Genomic DNA, 8,677 nt, shown 5'->3' with positions numbered 1-8,677 from the left:
GCATCCTAACTTCTTCCAACATCATAACCTGACTGGGGTTGGGATGGGGAGAGAACAGCTTCAGACCTTAAAAAATTAGAAACAATTGTGAAGCCATTAAAGTCTTGCAGTGTTCCAATTTCCTGTACCATGAGCAATTTTCTAACAGTCAATATGTTATTCGGCCCTGCACCAAAGGCTTTTTTTATTCATTATAACCCTGCCCTTCACCAAATGCTCCCAAGGTGGGTGGATGTCGTCATCATCATCATTAATGTTTTAATTGCCTTCTACATCATCATCTCAAGGTGAAGTACAGTACAAACTGCCAAAAACCTTTGAACACCAAAAGTTTTGTTTTAAAACAAAACTAAAACAACACAAAATAGGCGCACTTATCCAGCTGAGAGAGAAGGCAGTTGGAATAAAAACGTCTTCTGCTGTTTCTGGAAAATGCAGAGAGTGGGTTTCTGTTGTATCTTGACAGAAACGCTGTTCCACACGGCAGGGATATCCATACTGAAATCATGCAGAATGCAATACTAAAACCAACAAATACAGAAAATAATCAGCGGGAAAGTCCCAAATACAAATAATTATCTCATAAAAATAAACAACCAACCATTGCATTCAGACTGCAATTCCATACTGTACCTGCTTTCCTGGGAACAGGAAACTCCATAGAACGTACTTCTCAGTAGACTCTATAGGATTGCACTGCAAGATTTTTAGAACTAGAAAGAACTATAAACACAACTGACATTTTTTTTTTTAAAAAAAACTGGCCATTGTGAAGAAAATGAATTATGAAAGTTTAGTCATGTTGGTGGAAAGGAGCTCAGGTTGGAAGCCGATGTTGTTTTTCCTTAAAATCTGTTTTACTTTTTGCTTATTACAATGCTGCACCTGAAATGTGTTCGTTTTTCCTCCCATGCTTGCTTGGATAAAACTACTAAGAAATTTGAGCTACCCCTAAATTCAGCATGGGCGTGGGGCAGAGTTACAGCAGGCATGAATTCCCCAGTATTATTAGGGTTCTCTTTAGTTCTTTGGGGGCTCTTGAATTGGACAAATTCAGGCATTGTCAGAGACATATTCATTCAGTTGAAATGGTAGCTGGTTGATAATTGGATAAGCTTATTTATCAAGGGGGTGGGTTCCTATTGCCCCCACCCCAAACACACTATTTCTCAGGAGACATTATACTAGTCTTGATCATTTTGGCTATCTCATCTTGAAAATTCATTTCTGTTGGGCGAACAGAGTGTTTGCTTATTTAGCAACTCTAATTCAGAGGATTAGCAAATCACTTTATGTATAAAAAAATCAATACAGCACATTTTAATCATTTTGGCAGTATCCGCCCCCCCCCCCGAAGCCCTAGGATGAAATTGGGCCTGTGGTTAACTGAAATGCAGGACTCAACGTAACAGTTTGAGATTAAGTCGTTATCATTTTTAATTACTTGAATGTGCTTCGCTTACCTGGGAGAAAGATCCATTGAACCCAATAGGATTAATTTCTGAGGAGACAAGGATTGCTCTGTGATAGGATATCTGAATCCTGTAATCTGAGGAAATAATTGGTATTACGGTGTTGAACAATCTCTGTAAGTAAGAATAAAAGTTTGGAAATATTAAAATCGGCTGATGGAGGTGGGGAGAATAATGACTTTAAAGGGCAATGAAACAGTTCAGTGTCCACTGAATGCTGTTTAGCTGTTCCAATTTTCTTCACAGCAACCCTGCACCTTTTCTCACTATTAAATTCCATTTTACAGATGGGAAATTTTTTCCTAAAGTCACACTGTGCCATCCTGACTGGCAAGTGAACTGAACCTAGATCCCAGAACCAAATAGAAAATAGCTATCCCACCCCCACCCACCCCAGAAAAAGCGCCAATTAAAACTAGTGCAATATCTGAAGCAGGTGCTCAGAGAACACGGCAGCGACGGCTTCAGATTTTTAAAATGGCACAATCGGATTCAATTTTAAATGGAACAATCAGATTCATTCCATACATTGCTACCCTGCTCTGTATCCCAAAGTTTCCAGAGTAGCTCATCAATCAAGAAGAAATTAAAACCTAATTTTAATTAAATTAAAAACCAATACACTTTTATAATCACAGACGTAACGGCTGAAGTCTTCCATGATTCCACACTTTACAGATTAATTGAAACTCTTAGAAAAGTTATTGAAAAAGCTGATGTTCCTACTGAGGAGTCTTGCTTGCCCTTATTATTACCCTTGCGCAGACATTATTGGAGAAGCATGCAATGAAGGAGAGGGGAAATAGCAAACATATCACTGGTTGAGTAAGAATGCATCCTCAGACAGGGGACGCAGGTGGCGCTCTGGTCTAAACCACTGAGGCTCTTCGGCTTGCTGATTGGAAGGTCTGCAGTTCGAATCCCCGCAACGGGGTAAGCTCCAGCTGCTCTATCCCAGCTCCTGCCAACCTAGCAGTTCGAAAGCACACCAGTGCAAGTAGATAAATAGGTACTGCTGTGGCGGGAAAGTAAATGGTGTTTCTGTGCGCTTTGGCACTCATCACGGTCCTCCGTGCGCCAGTAGCGGTTTAGTCAAGCTGGCCACATGGCCCAGAAAACTGTCTGTGGACAAACACCGGCTCCCTCGGCCTGAAAGCGAGATGAGCACTGCAACCCCATAGTCATCTTTGACTGGACTTTACCGTCCAGGGGTCCTTTACCCTTACCTATATGATACGTTACAATTAGGGGAGCTGATTTATGCTGTAACATTTAAAAGCTTGCCACCACATGGTGGGAGATAACTAAACCATAGCTGGGACAGCACCAATAATAATGAGCTAAGGACCCTTTATAAAGGTCCCTCCCACATGCTGGCATGCCTTTAAATGCTACAGCAGCACCATCTATGGGATAAACCTGCAGAAGAACAGCTCTCACGCCACTTCTGAAAGACTACCCAAGATGCACTTGTTTGTAGTTTCTGCAGCCAAGAATTCACTAGTGTATTGGGAAGTAGTTTTGATATACTGTACTTAAATCAACCTTGCCAATGAATACCTCATTATGTAACACACACCTAATTTATAATGAGTGCAAATTTATTTTGAAAGCGTGCATGCATGCAGTAGGAATATTTCACTGTTGTATCTGATCATCTTAGGAATATGTGTTCCATAGATCTTAAACAAGTCAGAGCAATGGCTAGAGAAACAAAACAATAGCTACCTGCTGTTGATGTGAAGAAATACTGTAAGTTTAAACTTGGCATATGCAGCAGTAGCAAAAACGGAAGACGGGCAGGTTTCTTGGCTCATCATTATAGAGACCCACCGATGCAAAACTGAATTTGTTAAGCAGATTCATTGATTTCACTTATGAGTGCTACCAGTCATCATTCTCCCTTGTCACTTCTTTCTTTTGACATAATACCTGTTGTCAAAGTCCATTTTGGCATATTTAGCTCTGGCACTGGTTTAAAAGGATAGCGGATTTGGATGAACAATACATGAATTGTATGTACATATACACAAAACTGGATATAGAACTTCCTATGAAACAACAAAACTTAATTGAATTTGCTTGTAGGTTTTCTTGCATTCTAGGCTTAGCCAAAGAATAATTGTTCCCCTGCCAGTCATTTGCACACAGAAAGATGAGCAATTTTTTTGTCCTTGCTTGTAAAAACTATATTTTTACTGTGACCTGCTGCTGTTGTTTTGTCTCCCTTTAGAAAGTGGATTGTATGTTTGGCCAGAATATTTGCTTTTTACATAATAGGATGTTTTATTATGATGCATATGTGTTGCTGGAGTTGTAGAATGTCATTTGATGGCTACCGTTTGGAAGAATTTAAAGACCTGATTTTGTTCAATTTTTAAAATAGATAAATCTTCCCTGATATTTATAATGCTGGACTGATTTCATGTTAGCAGCTGCTTCAATGCAAAAGAATGTTTGGATGAAAGATTTCATGCATGTGCTCTTGCATCAATCGATGATGTTGATGATCCTTTTACCCTGATGAAACCCAAAGCTCCATTCATACTGAAGGAATTTTTGTACCTGCCAAGTCAGAATCTACTTAGGAGAGTCCTAAGTTCACAAGCCCAGCCCCAGTATTGGTGATGATCTGCAGGGGGAAACCATGGAAGTGGTAAAGTTCCAGAGAACCAAATGGAGTTCCCTCTTCCCTAGTCACTTTTTAGCACTGTAGGCTTCCACTGACTCAAAAAAAGGTGGTAAGAACTCCCTCCCTCTGCCCCCATAGTTGCAGCTTGCTGATACATAAAGCCAACCTTGTTTCTGTCTTTAGAGAGCTAGATGGTATTTCTTTTGCACACAGTAAAAGGTAAAGGGACCCCTGACCATTAGGTCCAGTTGTGACCGACTCTGGGCTTGCAGCGCTCATCTCGCATTATTGGCCGAGGGAGCCGGCGTACAGCTTCCAGGTCATGTGGCCAGTATGACAAAGCCGCTTCTGGTGAACCAGAGCAGCACACGGAAACGCCGTTTACCTTCCCTATTTATCTACTTGCACTTTGACGTGCTTTCGAACTGCTAGGTTGGCAGGAGCTGGGACCGAGCAACAGGAGCTCACCCCGTCGCGGGGATTCGAACCGCGACTTCTGATCGGCAAGCCCTAGGCTCTGTGGTTTAACCCACAGCGCCACCCGCGTCCTTACTACTGGCACACAGTAGTAAACTGCAATTGCATGACTGTTCAGCTCCACAGGCTCATTTGCAAAACAGATCATTGGTGTCAGGTTTGGGGGATTGGAAGCAAAACAGGCAGAAAAAAAGGGGAAGGGTGGTCTAAACTTTTTTTAAAAAATTGAGAAATTATTACTGTACTTGGGTGCCTGACTAATCTATGGCCCAAACTATGCTACAGCAGGAGACACCTTATTAGTCACCTCCTGAAGCATTTGTTTTATTCTCTTCACTTCCTCACCAGTAGGTAAGAGCGTGGGCTGAGGTTTAATCTTGTTCAGCTTCCCAAAGACAGAACATCAGTCCTGCTTCCCCTCAGGCAATTTATAATATGCGTACGCAGCCACCTTCTCGAAGCTGCAGACAGGTAAGCAGCCTCTTTGCTCTGTCAAAACCTGTTGCGGCAGGTGCCTGTTATGAACCTTTCCCCTTCCCAAGGTATAATATAATCTCAAAAATACAATCTTAGCTGCAGAGCTTTGTGAAAGTGTTGTAGGCAACTCACCAAGGATTTCAAGTTGGTAAGGTGAAAATGAGTTTTACATTTGGGTCCAGAACCTGATGGGATAAAGATGAAAAGAAGGGGGATAATTTGGTAGGCATCCTGTCTGTCAAAAATAAATCTTAGAACCACAAGATATCGGAATAATGGAAGCCCTTTTCAGACTATTTAAAGAAATATTTTAATGGGGAATTTGAACTGGAGGGGCGATCTGGAGGGCCACAAAAAGTAAATTAAATAAACCCTTGTGAGCTACGAGGTCTCACTTCCAAAACATGCCGTGAACCCATCTGGAACGGATTAATTCACTTTCCATTAATTTCAATGGGAAAGTTCGCTTCAGTTTATGAACGCTTCAGTTTATGAACAGACTTCCAGAACCAATTACACCCATGCTTTGGGTTAAGTACGCTTCAGGTTGAGTAGTCCGCGGACCCGTCTGGAACGGATTAATCCACTTTCCATTACTTTCAATGGGAAAGTTCGCTTCAGTTTATGAACAGACTTCCTGAACCAATTGTGTTCATAAACCGAGGTACCAACGTACAATGTTGTGTTGGTCTGTCTACAAGCACAACCTTCCAAACCCTATCATACCAGTTTTGCATAGCTGATTCTTACTCTTTACACACACACTAAAAGCAAATATTTAAGACTGTAAGAATAAAGTGACCTTCCAATTTAAATTCGGGCCAGGGAGTGGGGAGAAGTCTGCCGAAGTTTGCAGAAGCTCTTTGGGCAACAGTGGCCTGCTTGAAAGGTGGTGATGGATGAGCTCTACTTGGCTTGCTGCAAAATTCACTTAAAAAAGAAAAAAAGCTTTTCTAATAAATGTTTTTAAAATAACAACCCAATTCTGACTCATTAAAAACCAACATCTTGACTATCCTTGGCAAGGGAGGGAAATAAATGCAAGTGAGAAGGGCTTGCTTCCAGTATGAGAATTGCTGTGCATGTTGGTGAATGCTGCTTCCTGCTGGAGAGCATGGGATCTGTAGTTTCCCTTGCCTCCCAAACAGAGTAGGATCAATTACAGAGAAAATTTCAAATCTCGGGTTCCTCATCAAGAACCTGATGTTTCATCACATACTCAGGAGCTCATTTCCATTCAAGAGTGAGGCTTACTCTTTTCCTGTCTTGATGAGAAGCAAGCCCTTCTCATCATCAGTTCCTTCCTTCCAATCCTTTTCAATGGTATTTTGTTTGGTTGGAAGAGGGTATGGTGATGTGGAAAGGATTGCAGTGGAAATGGAGACAAACCCTATAATGAACTCTAAATTCTGAGGCATCACGACTGAGGCTTTCCAAATTGGAGGATTTTTGTATTTCAAACTCTTCCAATTCCCTATTTGCCCACATTTGTGGAAGCCAATGGGCATCTCATGAGTTGCAGCCTAGTAGCAAGGAAAGTCCTGTGAGAAATAGGGCAGCTGAATTGTAGAACCACATCCATCCGTCTCTGTTCTATGAAGTTTAGCCAGTGAGTTAAGCTTTGTAATGGACATTTTTCTACTAGTCACAGTGTAACGTTTGTGTCAAATTCATTCTGCTGCGCCGTGTATCAGTTAAAGATTTATACTGCCAGTGCCTCTCATTTACGTAAATGGCTCTGAAAGCAGTAGCATTGCATAGGGCCTGTGTGAGTTAGTGTATGTATTAACCAGGAGTGTCAATAAACCCAGTGTGCAAGAACTGGCTTAATGTGCCCCACTGTGAGGGGGGGGGAAATAATAATGGAAGAATGACACTAATCAGCCCTGAGTGCTCACTGGAAGGACAGATTGTGAAGCTGAGGCTCCAATACTTTGGCCACCTCATGAGAAGAGAAGACTCCCTGGAAAAGACCCTGATGTTGGGAAAGATGGAGGGCACAAGGAGAAGGAGACGGCAGAGGACAAGATGGTTGGACAGTGTTCTTGAAGCTACCAACATGAGTTTGACTAAACTGCGGGAGGCAGTGGAAGAGAGGAGTGCCTGGCGTGCTCTGGTCCATGGGGTCACGAAGTGTCGGACACGACTAAACAACAACTATATTTACCAGACAAGGTGTAAACATATCTTTTTTTTAAAAAAAAATGTTGTTACACATAGCAGAACAGGACATCTACACCTGAACCAAATGTGTGTGATTTGTATACTGTTGGATGCTCCCTCAATCTCCGAGTGGTGTGAGATTCCAGGAGCTTATACAGTACAGGGTTCATGTTTTGTTTTGGAATGAAACACAGTGGTTCACAGCATTAACATCCCAAAAGGATCTTGTTTCTCCCAGCCTTGGATTCAAACACAAATAGAGCATTGTACGTACCTCTTTGGCATTCCAGCTTGCTACTTTATGTCTACTTTCCGGCTCACTTGGCACAAACTCAATAATAAACTCTGGCTTTCCTATGATCTGAAAGAGGGGCTCCACCCATTTTGTATCTAGCACAGAGCCTCCTTCCCTTTGCTCTCTTAATGGCCCATTCCCCAGGCTACTACCCGAACACAATAAGCTAGCCTGTCTTGATTGCTTAGCTTTTAACACTTACTGGCTCCAGGAAAAGGGGTCTGGCACCCCCAAACGCATAACAATACTTTAGGTCGTACCTAATTAAACCATTTAATTCAGTACTTTAGGTTGTACCCAATTAAGCCATACTTGGAATAGAGCCACTGAAATAGCAGAATCATAGAATTAAGTCCAAATGAATCGATTTAAATTCATTGGTTTTAAATGGGTCTATTTACAGGGCACTCCACTGACATTGATTTCAGATTATTGTTGTTTTACCTCATTTAAAAGCCTGCACATACCACCCACTTATTAAAAAAAAAGGCAGTGTATTACTATTTTAGGGCATTGGTACTCCTGCTTTTCATCTAAAACATACAATCCATTCAAAGACAGGCTTACGGGGGGGGGGGGCACACAGGCAGGGGAGAGTCAGGGCGGGAAAGCAAAATCAGGAACCAATTCTTCAAACTGGAACTCTAAATTATTAATTATTATTATTAATTAAATTTATATACCGCCCTATACCCGGAGATCTCAGGGCGGTTCACAGAAAAAGATCACGGTATATAAAATAAAAACAAAAGCAATAATAATGATAAAATTTCATCTAACGACCAGCAGGAAACCATGAGACCGTAGCCTCATTTTAACTTATGAAATCTTGGTACATTCACACCTACAGAGCTAGAAATAGGGAAGAGTGACGCGCTGCCCTCACGAGCCTCCTTCCTGCCACGCCCTGCTCCGCCAGTCACGTAGCCCCGCCCATCCTATCCCAGCGACGCTCGCGTCCCGTCGCGTGAACCTCTCGAAGGTTGGGCGGGGCTCGCGCGAAAATTAGCGTCGACGAAAGCGATTGGCTCCCTTCCGCCGCCTTGTGTTGGAGGGGGTGGTGTTAGGGGCGAGGACCCCGGCGCTCACGTGCAGGGCACCCTGACCAATCGGGTGATCGCGTGATGTGAGTCTCTGTTGCCGGCGCCGCCGTTGTTGTTC

At 42.4% G+C, this 8,677-nt stretch overlaps 1 long non-coding RNA gene across 2 annotated transcripts; it reads right to left on the bottom strand.

The window, feature by feature from the left end:
• Positions 1-243: 243 nt before the first annotated feature.
• LOC148684994 (uncharacterized) lies at positions 244-8,495 on the bottom strand. Of its 2 annotated transcripts, XR_015950781.1 has the most exons (5): positions 8,365-8,495; positions 5,191-5,243; positions 1,464-1,586; positions 634-696; positions 244-521 (listed from the first exon to the last, which is right to left on the bottom strand). It is a non-coding gene; the product is annotated as an uncharacterized LOC148684994 (long non-coding RNA). The 2 variants fall into 2 exon arrangements; XR_015950782.1 differs by lacking the exon at positions 634-696.
• Positions 8,496-8,677: the final 182 nt, after the last annotated feature.

This window comes from Zootoca vivipara, chromosome 7 (genome assembly GCF_965207765.1).
Source record: "Zootoca vivipara chromosome 7, rZooViv2.hap1.1, whole genome shotgun sequence".
NCBI classification, from domain to species: Eukaryota; Metazoa; Chordata; class Lepidosauria; order Squamata; family Lacertidae; genus Zootoca; species Zootoca vivipara.
Note: the sequence above shows the minus strand (reverse complement) of the source record. Positions and strands in the feature narration are given on the sequence as shown.